The sequence below is a fragment of the Equus asinus genome, chromosome 14, assembly GCF_041296235.1.
Source record: "Equus asinus isolate D_3611 breed Donkey chromosome 14, EquAss-T2T_v2, whole genome shotgun sequence".
Classification (NCBI taxonomy): Eukaryota; Metazoa; Chordata; class Mammalia; order Perissodactyla; family Equidae; genus Equus; species Equus asinus.
In genome coordinates, this window is record NC_091803.1 from 7400819 (window position 1) to 7412743 (window position 11925).

The window sequence follows — 11925 nt, forward strand, 5'->3', positions numbered from 1 at the left end:
AGAAATTAACGAGCTGATTCTGAAATTCATAGGAAATGAAACAACCTAGAATACCAGACAACTCTGAAAATGAACAAAGTTGGAGGATAGCACTAGCAGCATGGTATGAGCATAAAAATAAGCAAAGAGATCAACAGAACAAAATAGAGAGTCCAGACAGACCTGCATACTCAGGGACAGCTGATTTTTGACAAGGTGCAAAGAGAACTTGCTGAAGGATAGTCTTTTCAACAAGTAGTGTTGGAACAACTGGATATCCATATACCAGAAAATGAACATGGAGCTACAGCTTGCATAATATATATAAATTAACTCAAAATTTATGATAGACCTAAATTTAAAGCCTAAAACTTATAGAAGAAAACATAGGAGAAAATGTCTGCGACTTTGAATTAAAGATTTTCTAGACCTGACACCAAAAGCACAAGCCGTAATAAGAATAAATAGATTAGACTTATGAAAATTACAACCTTCTCTTTGAAAGACATGATTAAAAGAATGAGAAGACAAAACAGCAATTGGGAGAAAATATTTTCAAATCTTACATATGATAAAGGACTTGTACCCAGAATATATGAGGGACACTTACAACTGAATAAGAAGAAGACAAACAACAAATGAAAAATGGGCAGGGGGCCGGCCCCATGGCCGAGCGGTTAAGTTCGCACGCTCTGCTTCAGTGGCCCAGGGTTTCGCTGGTTTGGATCCTGGGCATGGACATGGCACCGCTCATCAGGCCATGTTGAGGCAGCATCCCACACGCCACAACTAGAAGGACCCACAACTATAAGTATACAACTAACTGCTGGGGGGTGGATTTCGGGAGGAAAAAAAAGCAAAAAAAAAAAACCACAAAAAACATTGGCAAGTTGTTAGCTCAGGTGCTAATCTTTAAAAAAAAAAAAAAGGGCAAAAGGTTTGAACAGACACTTCATCAAAGAAGATATGTGGTTATGTGGTTAAGCACGTAAAAAGATGCTCAACATCACTAGTTATTAGGGAAATGCAAATTAAAACAACGAGATACTACTGCACAATTATTATATTGGCTAAAATTAAGAAGATTAACCATACTAAGTGCTGACAAGGATGTGGAGGAAATGGAGCTCTCATACACTCCTGATGGGAATGCAGAACGGTGGAAAACAGTTTGGCAGTTTCTTAAAGTGTTAAGTATAGACCTGCCATGTTACCCAGCCATTCTATTCCTAGGTATTTGTCCAGGAGAATTAAGAGCAAATGCACATACTGACACTTGTGCATGGGATGTTCATAGCTGTTTAATGAAAACTGGGAACAACCAAATGCCCATCAATATTTGAATAAATTTTTTTAAAGTTGTAGTGTATCCATACAATGGAATACTACTCAAAAATAAAAAAGGAATAAGCTATTAATACACACAACAGCCTGGATGAATCTCAAAATAATTATGATGAGTGAAAGAAACCAGACAAAAAAGGAGTACATACTGTCTTAAATAATTATGATGAGTGAAAGAAACCAGACAAAAAAGGAGTACATACTGTCTTATTCTATTTATATAAAACTCTAGAAAATGTAGACCAATCTAGAGTGACAAAAAGATCACTGGTTCCCTTGAGGTGGGGAAGCGTGGGGACAGCGTCGGGAGGAGGAGTGCAAAAGGCACAAGGAACTTTTGGGGGCATTGGATATGCTTGTCATCTTGATTGTGGCGATGGTTTCCTCACGTGTCACAAGTTACCAAATTGTATACTTTCAACGTGTGCATTTATTATAGGTCAATTACACCTCCATGAAAACATATGTAAAATAAAAACATTTCACATAGCAAAAAAATACCAAAAATCATTTAAAGAAATCATAACCTGGGGAAAATTGTTGCTGCTTATATCACAGACATAGGCCTAATTTCATCGATGTATTAAGAAGCTCTTGTAAATCATAAAGATAAAAGGAAAAAAGGTATAAAAACAGTTCTCAGAAAAGGAAATGCCAAGAATTTTTAAGCATGAAAAGATGCAGATAACCCTGATTATGATGAGAGAAATGCAAGTTAAAGCAATGGGACTTTTCTACTTCTCTGATTATTGAATTTTAAAGCGTTTGATGACACTCTATGGGCGCGCGTGTACAGGGAAACCCTCCACTTCGGTGATTGCTGTTGGGAGAATAAATTGATGCAACCTCTGTGGAGACGCATGAGACAATTTCAATGAAAATTAAGAAGCATATGCCCTTCAACCCTTCCAGAAACTTATTCTACACTGACAGTGCACATTTGCAAAATGATCCATCATGAGGATACTGATTTCTGCAATTGTTAAATAGCAAAAGATAGTAAACCACGGACATATCCATCAGTGGAGCTCTCCTTAAAGAAAGTATCGCATATCCATTGAACCAGTCGTTAAAACTGTGAAACTGTCCTCTTGGTGCTGATGAAAGACATCCGGGATATCTGATTCTAGAAATAACAGTGTCTCAGGTTCAGAAGAGTGGGAAAGCTGCCGTGATGTGGGCGCAAATACATTTTACAAAAGGGAGATCTGTCTGCCTTGTCCTGTGTGCCAGAACACTCCGAAGAACATTGGATTGATCTTCTCTTTAAAAGTTAAATATTAGAACTAAGTGGTTAAACTATCTGGGGCTGGTACGTGTTTAAAAGAACTTTAATCTCCTCTTAGTCTGTTTTATGGTAATTTGTTCTAAGTAAATTTACTGCCTCTTTGGGGGTAATTTATTCATTGCTATTTAATTCCGCCAGGGTTTCATTTATGTCGCCACTTGGTCGAAACTAATTTTCTCCTTTAGTGGTTTAATGTCTTCCATCACTGCCTCTCTTTTTTTCTTGCCTGAGCTTTTATAGCTTTCTCTTTTTTTCTTAAGCTCATGAAAGATTTATCTATTTCATTTTATTTATTATACTTTTATTATCTTATCAGAAAACTACCTTTTTGCTGTTTTTGTTTTCTATTTCACCAACGGGGGCTTTTATGACTATTAACTCCCTCTTCCTGGCTAACTTTCTTCATTTTCTTAATTTAATTAAGAGTAAAACTTAGTTCGTTTATTTAAAGTCTTTCTTCTAAAAGACGTTTTAAAGGTTATAAATTTTCCTCTGATTGTAGCGTTAGCTGTGACACATAAATCTTACAATGAAATATGTTCCTTTTCATTGCTTTCTGGATGGTTTTTACTTTGTATTTTTATTTTCTCTTTAATCTAGGGTTCGTGTAAGAAATGTTTTCTTCATTTTTGAGCAGTACATTTTTTATCACTGTTATTTATTTCTAATTTAACAAGCTTACAGTAAGAGGATGTGGCCTGTGAAATCTCTCCTCTTTTTTTTTTAAGATTTCATTTTTTTCCTTTTTCTCCCCAAAGCCCCCCAGTACATAGTTGTATATTCTTTGTTGTGGGTTCTTCTAGTTGTGGCATGTGGGACTCTGCCTCAGCGTGTTTTGATGAGCATTGCCATGTCTGTGCCCAGGATTCAAACTAACGAAACACTGGGCCGCCTGCAGCAGAGCACGTGAACTTAACCACTCGGCCACGGGGCCAGCCCCAATCTCTCCTTTGTTTTAAATGAAGATCTTCTTTGTGTCCAAGTACGAAAATGAAATCACCACTCAGCCTGTAACACAGGTATTAGGTGCGTTATTAATTTCAGTGGATGTTGCCAAGCTGCTTTTCTCCAGGGCAGTCTGACCTTGCTTTCCCACAGGCAGGGCTCCCTTCGTGACATCCCTGCCAGCCACCGTCAGCAGAGCCATTTTCCACCTTGTCAGCGGGGTGGGGCAGTGTTTCTCCACTGCAGCACTATCAATATTCGGGGCAAGATCAGTCTTTGATGAGGGGGCTATTATATGCATTGTGGGATGTTTAGCAGCATCCTTGGTCTCTGCCAGGGAGCCAGCAGCACTATCCCCTTGGTTATGACACCCAAAATGTCTCTAGATATTGCTAAAAGTACCCTGGGGGTAAAATTACCCCTAGTTGAGAACCACTGGACTGAAGTGATAACAGAGTTGTTTGGGTTTTTTAAAAGCTGTTTATGTGGAAATAATTTTGAACTACAGAAAAACTGCAAGAATGAGGTAGAAAACACTCAAATACCCTTTACTAAGATTCGGTTCACTGATTGTTAACATTCTGCTTCATTTATTTTATAATTTGTACCCCTTTTCTATATGTATATTCACGTAACACTTTTTTTCTGAACCATTTGAAAGTAAATTTCACACTTTATAGCCCTTTGCCCCTAAAGGTTTTGCTCTGTATTTCCTAGAAATAAAAGTACTCCCCTTTAAAGCTACAACATGGTTAACCTCTGCAATTAAATGTTGATCCAGTCCATTTACCTCATCCACCATCTATATTCCAGTTTTGCCAGTTGACATGGCAATGTCCTTTGGAGCTTTTCTTCCTCCAACGCAGGATCCATTCCAGGGTCAGTATTGCCTTTTGTTGTCATCTCTTTAGCCTCCTTTAATCTGGAACATTTCCAATGTCTATCTTTTATGACATTGACATTGACATTTTGAAGGATACATTCCCACCACCTCCTGGGTGGTGGAGGGGGGAGTTTGTCTTCTGTTTCCTGGTGTTTAGATTCAGGTGTGCATTCCCAACTGGAACACTCCGTACCTCTTGGGGTATCACGACTCGAGGCACATGATGCCATCTGCCCCTAATTGGTGCTGTTACTTTAATCACCCAGTGGAGGCACTGTCCTTTTGCTCCACTGAGCAGTTACTTTGTTTTGCCTTGTAACCAATAATCAGTCTGGGAGAGATACTTTAAGGCCATGCAAATATCCTGCTCCTTATCAAAAAATGTCTCCCAGATTTAGAGGCTTTCTGGAACCAGATTTTATTAGTGGTTGCAAAATGGCTTTCCAACTCCAGACCCCTTCCACAAAAGTACTGGGAAAAAAATGCCGTCCAGCTAGAATGGTATTCCAAGAGAAAATATCTCAACATTCTACTGTGATAAAGGCCTTCTTTCTCTCCCAGTGATTTATTTCCATGGAATTTATTATCTATATGCATAGGCTACTGAATTTTTTATCGTAAGTTTTTACCGTCCTTAATTACTTTGATATTCAAATTGTCCCAGATGTGGCCAGTGAAAGCCCCTTTAAGCTGGCTTCTGTGTATTTGTGACATGCTCGCTTATTTGTTTATTTTTTTAAGCATTTCTTTATGTTCTGGAATAACAAGATTCAGGCTCATTTTATACCCACTCTGCCCCAGCCCTCGAATGAGCCAATTTTCTGAGTACTGGTTCCTTTTAATGGGGAATGAAATCATTAGAAACCAAAGTCTGGTCACTGGGTCTGCTCATTGCCACTAGGTCTCTTTTCTTCTAGGCCCTTCCTGTGCATGGAGCTAAGGAAATATATGCATATATACGCACACGTAAATTCACACTGTACTTACATACATACACACGGACACACGGACGTGCACACACAGAAGTATATTCCCACCAGAACTCTCGAGTCCACACCCATGTCTAGTTCGCCCCCATGGCACTGGGTTCTTCCTTCTTTGGGAGTCCCTTCATCCACAACGAGATGCTTGGTTCCCAGCCACATCAGCGCACAGCCTCACTGCTGTCTACAGTGCATCTAAAATACTTTTCTTAATTGCTTCATCCTTATCACTACAAAATCAAACCTACTGAAAAGAGTCCAAGATTTGTTTGTAATTCTCGGCCTCACCCTACTCGAGACTGAGGGTATACAGTCAAATACTAGCTAGAGTCTCCAATTACTTGCATTAGTGATTTTCTCCTTCTCTCCCTCTCTCTCCTTTCAATGTGGTTATGTTACTCATTTGAAAATTAGTTGGGTACATTTCATTTTTAACTTGTTTTTTAAAACACCACTTTATTGAGGTATAATTTACATACCATAAAATTCATCCATTTTCAGTGTAATTTTAGCAGTTTACTAACTTGTGGAATCATTAGCACAATCTAGGTTTAGAATACCCCCCACCCCAGCATTAGATCCATCGTGCCCGTTTATAGTTAATCCCTGTTCCCACTTCCAGCCCCCAGCAACCACTGATCTACTCTCTAGTGGTCTCCATAGCTTTGCCTTCTCTGGACAATTCGTATAAACAGAATCATAAAATGTAATCTTTTCTCTCTGGCTTCTTTAAGCATATTTTTGAGGTTCATCCAAGTCATACCAAATGAAAGTATTTCATTCCTTTTTATTGCTAAAAAGTATTCCATTGTGTGGATATAGCACTTTGTTTATCCATTCATCAGTTAAAGGATGTTTGCATTATTTCCACCTTTTGGCTATTATAAATAATGCGGCTATGAATATTCACGTGCAAGACTTTGTGTGAACATATGCCTTCATTCCTCTCAAACAGATACCTAGGAGTAGAATTGCTGAGTCAAATGGTAACTCTCTGTTGAACTTCTTGAGGAACTGCCACTGTTTTCCAGAATGGATGTGCCATTTTACATTCCCCCCCTCACCCCACCCAGCAATCTGTGGGGGTTCCCATTTCTCCATATCCTTACCAATATTTGTTATTGTCTGTCTCCCTTGTTACAACCATCCTATTAGGGGCTTCGCCCTACTGGTTTTGATTTGCATTCCTCCAGTGATTCATGCTGCTCAGAACTTTTTCATGTGCTTATTGGCCAATTATATATCTTCTTGATGAAATGTATATTCAGTTCTTTTACCCATTTTTAAAAATTAAACTTTGTGTTTTCAGACATTCACATGCAAGCATAAGAAATAATACAGAGAGATCCCATGCACCTTTTACATAGTTTCTGCCTGTGGTAACATCTTCTGAAACTCCACAGTAAAAACTAGGATAGCGACATTGAGACAGCCAAGATACAGAACATTTCCATCTCCACAAGGATCCCTGGTGTTAGCTCTCTTATAGACACACCCACTTTCCTCCCACTCCCGTCCCTCCTTAATCCCTTGAAACCACTAATCTGTTCTCCAATTCTATAACTGTCATTTCAGGAATGTTGTATAAATGCAATCACACAGCACATGACATTTGGGATCGTCTCTTTTGACTTAGTCTCTTAAGACTAAGTCTCTTAAGATTGGTTCAAATTGTTTTTTGTATTCGTAGTTCACTCATCTTTATAGCTGAGTAGAATTCCATGATATTAATGTACCACAGTTTGTTTAGCCATTCACCCACTGAAGGAAATCTGGGGTGTTTCCAATTTGGGGTTATTATAGATTGTGGTAGGCTGGATAATGGCCCCCAGAGTATTCAGGTCCTAATTCCTAGAACTGTGACTATCACCTTAAATGGCAAAGGAGACTCTGCAGATCCTTAAATTGAGGCTCTTGAGATAGAGACATGATCCTGGATTATCCAGGCGGGCCCACGTCATCAGAAGTGTCCTTAGAAGAAGGAGGCAGAGGGAGATGTGACTTTAGAAGAGAAAGGTGGTGTTACATTGGAAGCAGGGGGAGAAAATTCAATGCGGTGCGAGGAATGGGTCTTGAGCTAAGAAACGCCGGTGGCTCCCAGAAGAAAAGGCAAGAAAACAGATGCTCTCCTCCAGCCTCCACAAGGAGTCATCCCTGCCAGTGACTTTTAGTCCCATAAGATTCATTTCAGACTTCTGGCCTCCAGAACTATAAAAAAAGAAATCTGTGTTGTTTTAAGCCACTAAGTTTGTGGTAATTTGTTACAGCAGCAATACGAAGTTGATGCAGTCATGCATCGTTTCATTTCATGATGGGGATACATTCTGAGAAATGCACTGTTAGGTGATTTCATCATTGTGTGAACATCACAGAGTGTCCTTACACAAACCCAGATGCTGTGGCCTACTACACACCTAGGCTCTATGGTACTAATCTTATGGGACCACTGTCGTATGTGTGGTCCCTCGTTGACCAAAATGTTGTTATTCGGCACATGATTGTGCACAGATACAGCTGGTAAGAACATCCATGTACCAGTTTTTGTGTGAACATAATTTTTAATTTCTCTTGGATAAAAGCCCAAGAGTATTACTGCTGAGTTGCGTGGTAGTTGTATGTTTAGTTTTTTAAGAAACTGCAAAACTTTTCCCAAGTGGCTTTGCCATTTGATGTTCTCCCCAGCAGTGTAGGAACAATCCAGTTTCTGTGTCCTTGCCAGCATCCAGTGTTGACACTATTTTTAATTTAACTATTCTCATAGGTTTGTAGCAATATCTCACTGTGGTTTTAATTTGCGTTTTCCCAATGGCTAGTGACATTGAACGTCTTTTCATATGCTTATTTACCATTTGTATTTCCTATTCAGTGAAATGTTCCTTCACATCATTTGCCCATTTTCCAGTTGGATTTTTTTTTCCCGAGGAAGAGTCGCCCACAGCTAACATCTGTTGCTAATCCTCCTCTATTTTGTATGTGGGTCACCGCCACAGCATGAGTGCCAATGAGTGGTGTAGGTCCACACCCAGGAGCCGAACCGGGCCACTGAAGCAGAGCACACGAAACTTAACCACTAGGCCATGGGGCCAGCCTCCCAATTGGATTTTTTTTTTAACTATTAAGTTTTTTTTTTTTGAAGATTTTATTTTTTTCATTTTTCTCCCCAAAGCCCCCAGCACATAGTTGTATATTCTTCGTTGTGGGTCCTTCTAGCTGTGGCATGTGGGAAGCTGCCTCAGCGTGGTTTGATGAGCAGTGCCATGTCCACGCCCAGGATTTGAACCAACGAAACACTGGGCCGCCTGCAGCGGAGCGCACGAACTTAACCACTCAGCCACGGGGCCAGCCCCTTTAACTATTAAGTTTTGAGAAGTCTATCTATATTCTAGATGTTAGTCCTAAGTCAGATATGTGGTTTGCAAATATTTCAACCACTCTGTAGCTTTCCTTTTCATCCTCTTAACAGGTTCCTTCACAAAGCAAATATTTTTAATTTTGATGAAATCCAATATTTCCTTTTTATGGATTGTACTTTTGATGTCAGGTCTAAGAACTCTTTGCCTAACCCTAGACCTGAATATTTTCTCATAGTTTTTTGATAACTGTTCAGATAAAATTCATGTACCATACAATTCACCCATTTAAAGTATACAATTCAGTAGTTTTTAATATATTCCCAAAGTTGTGCAACCATCACCACAATCAGTGTTAGACGTGTCATCACCCAGAAAAGAAGCCCAGTACCCTTGAAACCTTACCTCCCCACCCCTCATTCTATCCCCTTAAGACCTAGGCAAACACTTACCTACTTTCTGTCTCAAAGGATTTGCCTATTCTGGACATTTCATAAAAATGAAATCATACAATATGTGCTCCTTTGTGACTGATTTCCTTCACTTAGCATAATGTTTACAAGATTCATCCATGTTGTAGTATGTAAAAGTACTTCATTTCTTTTTATAGCTGAATAATATTCCATTGTATGGATATAGCATGTTTTACTTATCCATTCATCAGTTAATGAGCATTTAGGTTGCTTCCACCCCTTGACTATTATGAATAATGCTGCTACGAACATTTGTATACAAGTTTTTGCGTGGATATATGATGTTATTTCTCTTGGGTAAATATTTGGCAGAGGAATGCTGAGTCAAGTCATAACACTATGTTTAATTTTTGAGAAACTAACAAACTGTTTTCCAAAGTGAGTGTGCCATTTATATTCCCTCTAGCAATGGATGAGCACTGTACATTTTCTCCGTATCCTCACCGATCCTTGTTATTATCTGTCTTTTAAAAGTTATTATTATAGCCATCTTAGTGTGCGTTAAGTGGAATCTCATTGTGGTGTGGATTTCCTGACTAACAATGTTAAGCATCTTTCCATGTGCTTCTTGACCGTAAGTGTGTCTTTTTTTTTAAAGATATGTCTATTCATATCCTTCATCCATTTTTAAAAATTGGGAGATTTGTCTTTTTGGTTTTGAGTTGTAAGAGTCCTTCATATATTCTAGCCACAAGTCCCTTGCCACATACGTGATTTGCAAATATTTTCTCCCAACTATAGGTTGTCTTTTTACTCTCTTTCTAATGTCCTTTGAAGCAGAAAAGCTTTTAATTTTGATAAAGACCAATATACCTATTTTTTCTTTTGGTGCTTGTGGTTTTGGTGTTGTATCTTAGAAAGCACTGCCAGATCCATGGTCATGAAGATTTATCCGTTTTCTTCCAAGAGCTTTACATAGTATTGTCTGTTATATTTAGGTCTCTGATCCATTTTGAGTTGATTTTATAAATGGTGTGAGGGAGTGGTGCAACTTTATTCTTTTGTGTTGTTCCAGCACCATTGGTTTAGAAGACTGTTCTTTCCCCATTGAAGGCTCTTGGCATCCTTGTCAAAAATCAATTGACCAAAGATGTAAAGCTTTATTTTTTAGACTCTCCTCCTATTCCATTGATCTGTATGTCTTGTCTTATGCCAATACGATGCTATCTTGAATACTGTTACTCTGTAATAAGTTTTGAAATCAGGAAGTGTTAATCATCCAACTTCATTCTTTCTCAAGATTGGGTCATTTGAATTTCCAAATGAATTTTAGACTCAGCTAGTCAACTTCTATAAGGAAGCCAGCTGGGATTCTGATAAGGATTGTGATCAATGTGTAGATCAATTCAGGGAGTACTGCCATCTTAACAATATTGTCTTCCAATTCATGAACATGGGATATCTTTCATTTATTTAGACCTTTTCTTTCAATGATGTTTTGTGGTTTTTAGAGTATACGTTTTGCATTTCTTTTGTTAAATTTACTCCTGAGTATTTTTTCTTCCTTTATTGCGGTAAGGTGTATATAAAATAAAAGTTATCATTTTAACCATTTTTAAGTGTACATGTCTGTGGCGTTAAGTACATTCACACTGTTGTGCTTTATTCTTTTTTGATGTTATGGTAAATGGAATTGCTAATTTCATTTTCTGATTGGTCATTGAAAGTGTGTAGAAATACAATTGATTTTTGCATACTGATCTTATATCCTGCAACCTTGTTGAACTCGTTTATTAGTTATAATAGTTTCTTAGTGGATTCCTGAGATTTCCTGTACATAAAATCATGTCATCTGTGAATAGAAATAGTTTTACTTCTTTCTTTCCAAACTGAATGCCTTTTCTTTCTTTTTCTTGCCTAATTGTCCTGGATAGAACCTCCAATACAATGTCAAATCGAACTGGTATAGTAGTCATCTTTGTCTTGTTCCTGATCTTGAGAGGAAATCATTCAGTCTTTCACCATTAAGTATGATGTTAGCTGTGGTTTTTTTTAATAGATGCCCTTTATCAGACTGAGAAAGTTTCTTTCTATTCGTACTATACTTGAATGCTTTTTTCGTCATGGAATGGTGTTGAATTTTATCAAATGCTTTTTCTCTCTCTTTTCTTCTACTGATAATCTTGTAGTTTTTGTCCTTTATTTTATTGATATGGTGCATCAGATTAATTGATTTTCAGATGTTAATGCAATCTTGCATTCCTGGAGTAAATCCCACTTGGTCATAGTGTATAATCCTTTTTGTCTATTGCTGGATTTTATTTGCTAGTATTTTGTTGGTCATTTGGCATTTATTTCATAAGAGTTGTTGGTCTGAGTTCTCTTTTCTTCTTATGTCTTTTTCTGGTTTTGGTAGCAAGATAATACCGGCCTCATAGAATGTGTTGGGAAGTGTTTGCTCCTCTTCTATTTATTTATTTATTTATCTTTTTGGAAGAGTTGGTAAAGAATTAATAGGTATTAATTTTTTTTAAATTTTGGTAGAATTCACCAATGAAGCCATCTGGGCCCACTGGGATTTTATTTGTGGGTAGTGTTTTGATTACGAATTAAGTCTCTTTATTTGTTATAGGTCTATTCAAATTTTCTACTTATTTCAGACTCGGTTTTAGTAGTTTTTGACTTTGTATGAATTTTTCCATTTTTTATACGTTGTATAATTTATTGGCATAAAATTGTT